We start from the raw sequence: 4,937 nt of genomic DNA, 5'->3' as shown, positions 1-4,937 counted from the left end.
AGACCGTTCTGGGTTCACCACACTGCATTTCCTTTTTTGCCTGGACACGAGCTGGGCTACATTTCTCAGCCATCTGTGCAGTTAGGTGGGACATGAGCTGAGTGGGGCCGGTGGAATGAGGGTGGAATTGATAAACACCACTTCCAGGTCTGGCCCCTTAAAACCTCCCTCATGATCTGTCTTTTCCTTTTTGCTGGCCACATACAAAGAGGGAAAAACCTCGGGAGATAAAAGACCCACATCCTGGAGGAAACCAGGGTCCCCAAATGACGGGACAGGGCAGACTAAGCTCCACCCTCCACTTCCCAATGGCCACTACTAAAGCACATTGAACTGTGACATGAGCAAGAAATAAAGTCTCGCTGTGCTCGTACCAAACCATTGAGAATTGGAGAGTTTTGTTTTATCAATTGGCCTACCCAAAATTATATATGAGCCAGGTAAAATAATTTAAAATAATTTTAAAACTTCCACCCAGAAAGTGTACATAGAACAACCTCCATAGCTTATGTATCTTTCATTGTGTTGACTGTACCATGTTCCTCAAGAATTAGCCCACAAAAGTCAAAGATACAATCTGATTATGACATTCTAGTTTCAGTTCCATAGCCATCTTACATTTAGATATTTTCCAGTATCATTACAAATAATTACCATATTTTTTTATCCCATCCCTAGGAGTTTTGGTAGCCACACTAAGAAAATAAAATAAAACAAAATTCAACAAGTCACAAGCACAGGAAGTTTTGGTGCAAATACCTAAATTTTTGCATGGATGAACACATGCCATGCCTACACTTATAATTCACCTCCTCATCAGGGGACCTTGGCTGGGATATCTTCTCTACTCTGACTGTACATTTTTACTCCTAGTCCTTCCCCCAACCCCCCAGGTCCATAAAGACAGGAGCCTTTCATTAGGGGCTCCTCAGCAATAAAACAACTCCCCACCCTCCAAGCAATCCCAGAAACTCAACTGCATCCAGTTCAAACGCATCTTGAGGCTAATGCCCAGTTCTGCCTTTTTCTTGTCTCTTCCCTGTTTTTCTCTTTGATCTTCTCTTCCAATTCCTTCTTCCCTCAAAGTCTGGTTGGACCACTGAGTGTCTGTTAGATTTATCAATTCGAGCTCCTAGGAATCTCTATGAGCTAATGTGGGTGCCTTTCCTAACATCCTATATCATGGATTTTTTCCCAATCAACAGCTATACTCAACCATGTTGAGAAAAGTAGGCTATGGCCAGGAAGGAGGGAAAAGGATAAGAGGCAGAAGCCAGGGGCTCTGGCTTATGTGGTGGAAAGAGCAGCTTGCTTAGGGGAAGATGATCATTTCCCTTTGGGACAGCCTGTGTTTGAGTTCCTGTCAGCCAGCCAGCTGGAGATGCCCAGGGTGGATTAAGGAGCAGGTTTGGTGGGAGCTTTCCTGTGCAGATGGAAGATAAAGCAAGCATGCTGTCACAGGGACTTCTGCACCCTGGCAGCAGTGGAAACACACAGACATGCGGATCAGCCAACTCCAAAAGAAAGAAAAGAAGAGGTACAAATGAAGCATTTTGCCACCCAGCAAGATGTGAGGAGGACAGTCGCTGTGTTGTAGCCAGAGAAACAAGCTCTGTGTCTTGCACTGTGCCCTTTTGATGAAGAAACACAAGCAGAAAAACCAGAGCTGCTATTTCCAGGGAGCCATGTCTTCCACAGGGTCACAGTGGCCTCACATAGGCTCTTTCCTCCCCCCACCATGAGCACTCCCTGGAGATATCATTGTCTTCCCGTGGCCAGCACTGGGCTTTGGTCAAGGCAGCTGAATGGAGACCCCATGCAAAGTCCTGATGGGAGGAAGCAAAATGGCCACAAGCTGCAGTCAGTGGGGCCCTGTGCCCTCCACCCTTGCTGTAGCAAGAAGGAAGCTCTGGGCCATAAAGCCATTGCTCAGAGAGGAGCAGGGACTCAGAGCACTGAACCAGGAAGAGAATCTCCTGCTGGTGACCAATGCAGCCCCTCTTGAAATGAACAGACCCCAGATATTTCCCCTAAGCTATCTCTGCACCTCCTGCCAGAGGGGGCCTCAGGCTGGGGGCAGGGAGTAGCTAAAGAAAAAAAATCTGCTTAAAGATGGGCTGAATTCCTGGGAGTAACTGTAAATCTCAGTTAATACTAACATAAGAAGCTTTTTCACTCCCACAATGTTGTAGGCATTTGGGAGCCTGTGTATTGTTTCCAAGCAGTGGTTTCTTGAAGTCACAATGTGGGATTGTAGATGGAAGAGAGTATTTTATGTATAGGTTGCTCAGAGACAAGAGATGGCTTTGGTAAAAAAAAAAGGTGTTGGGTCCTTAAAGAACATAGTAAAAAAAAAAAAAGAATTTAAGGTATCACCAGTACAGTGAAGCTGTTGGGAGTGCATTTGATGCCTGGTCTTCCCAAACATGCTTTTCTATTTTCTTATGGGCCAGGTTGAACCTCTTCAGCCCCCATAGGCAGTGGGTTGAAGGCAGGGGACAAAAGTGAATCCTCCCGGTTGACTGCGCCTACTTTATTCACCAGTGTTCCAGTAACGTGTGAAGTCAAAGACCTACTTGGAGGTCTCTTTAACCAACTGATGAGAGATGATCCTTCAACTGTAAATGGTGCAGAAATCTTAATGTTGGGAGAGATGCTGATTTTACCACAAAATTTTAGGAACATATTTTTGGGAGAGACCTTTTCCAGTTATATCAGTGTTCTTAATGATAGCAATCAAGTTGTAAAAGATAGATTGGTAAAAGGTGATCTTCAGACAAGTTCTCAGTATTTAAATCTTCCAGCCTCCAATGCAGCAGCAGCTGAACTTAAACCCAATTGTTGTACTGATGATGCCGTACACCATGAAGGAAAGGAAATTGGAACACGCACCTCAGTGTGTGCTGTGAATTATACAACCCAGGGTGGAGAAAAAACATATTTTAGAAAACTTCAAATTCCAAGTTCTCAAACCATTGGATGTGAAAATCAAATTTGACAACACACAGAGACTGATGAAGTATTTCTTAAAGGGCAAATTCCGATTATTACAATCTCACCCATGTTTATGGAGAAAGATTCATTGGAGCAGTCTATAATGTACAATGTAACAGAATTAAATTCAATCAATCAAGCTAGAGAATGTGCATCTACCTTTGGGTCAAGGACATATTTGCAGCCAATGTATACATGCCAGCACTTATACCACCTAAAGCCCAAGAAGGAATTTGCAGAAAAGGCAGGAATCATTTAGGGAGTAACAGTAATTGGGAAATTGGATATAGTATGGAAAACAAATCTAGGTGAAAGGGGGAAGGTTACAGACCAGCCATTATATTAGGTCGTCTTTGGAGATAATCCCAGATACTGTAAATCTAGAAGAACATTTTCATATTACCTGCAAAAAAAGGAACTGCAGTGAAAGAACTATGGGTCTGGTTTTGGAAATGTGCAACACCGTTTCTATACGCTGTGGAATGGTGTGGTATTTCAGAAAGACAGCTTAGAAAGCTGCATCCAAATTCCTCTCTCTGCCTCGCCTGTACTCTGCTGTCTTCCCATCAAGGACTGCAAAGCATCTCCGGCTTAAAACTAACAGACACTCCTAAAGAAAACGTGTGAATATAATGACATCGCACAAGCCTGTGTGGTATCTTCAGCCATTAAAGTGGAAAGCTGAAGAAAACTTCCAGTCTAAGGCTTTTCCTTTAACTTCACAGAACCGCTTTCTGTATTTTTGTTACCTTTATAAAATGTAAAATTCAACAGCAAAATTTGCAAATGTTTTCTCCCATTCTGTAGGTTTTTTTCACTCTCTTCGTTGTTTCTTTTACTGTGCAGAAGCTTTTTAGTTTGGTAGAATCCTATTTGTTTGGTTTTTCTTTTGTCGCATGTGATTTTGGGGTCTTATTCATAAAGTCTTGGCAACAGTCCTTCTTTCTAAAGTGCTTCCCCTATGTTTTCTTTTAGGAGTTTTATAGCTTCAAAGTCTTACATTTAAGTCTTTAACATCCAGAATATACAAGGAACTCAAACAACTTAACAGTAAAAAAACAAGTAACCCGATTAATAAATGGGCAAAGGAGCTGAACAGGCATTTCTCAAAGGAAGATATATGAATGGTCAACAGACACATGAAAAAAAATGTTCAACATCACTAAACATCAGGGAAATGCAAATTGAAACCACATTGAGATATCATCCCACCCCAGTTAGATCGGCCATTATCAAAAAGACAGAATTACAAATGTCGGTGAGGATGCAGAGAAAGGGGAACACTTTTGCACTGTTGGTGAGACTGTAAACTAGTGAAGCAATTATGGAAAACAGGATAGAGGTTCCTCAAACAACTACAGATAGAACTGCCATACGACCCAGCAATCCCACTGCTGGGTAATACCCAGGGGAATGGAAATCATCACGTCAAAGTGATACCTGCATTCCCATTTTTTTTTTTTTTTTTTTTTTTTGTCTTTTGTCTTTTTCCGTGTCCGGCAATGGATCGCAACCCTCAGTGTTGCCCCCGTACCGGACCGGGGACCGGCAACGGGACCACAACCCTCGGTGTTGCCCCCGCGCCTCGCTCAACCAGTGAGCGGGAACCGGTCTGCATGTGGGATCCAAACCCTCGGGCGGGAGCGCCGCCGCACTTCCCAAGCAGCGCACTTATCCAGTGCGCCACCGGGCCGGCCCCGTGCATTCCCATTTTTATTGCAGCTCTATTTACAATAGCTAAAAATATGGAACCAACCTAAATGATCATTGACAAATGAGTGGAAAAAGAAAATGTGGCATATATTCACAATGGAAGACTACTCTGCCATAAAAAAGAATGAAATTCTGCCATTCACAGCAACATGGAAAAAATTACAGGAACTTATGGTAAGTGAAATAAGCCAGGCACAGAAAGAGAAATACCACATGTCCTCACTCATAAG

The 4,937-nt window shown here is 43.0% G+C and overlaps 1 pseudogene; it reads left to right on the top strand.

Annotated features, from left to right (window-relative positions):
- The first annotated feature begins 2,521 nt into the window (after positions 1-2,521).
- On the top strand, positions 2,522-3,679 carry LOC103596085 (annotated as a pseudogene).
- Positions 3,680-4,937: the final 1,258 nt, after the last annotated feature.

This window comes from Galeopterus variegatus, unplaced genomic scaffold (assembly GCF_000696425.1).
Source record: "Galeopterus variegatus unplaced genomic scaffold, G_variegatus-3.0.2 Scaffold1934, whole genome shotgun sequence".
Taxonomy (NCBI): Eukaryota; Metazoa; Chordata; class Mammalia; order Dermoptera; family Cynocephalidae; genus Galeopterus; species Galeopterus variegatus.
The sequence above is the reverse complement of the archived record's forward strand: the minus strand, read 5'-3'. Positions and strand labels throughout refer to the sequence as shown.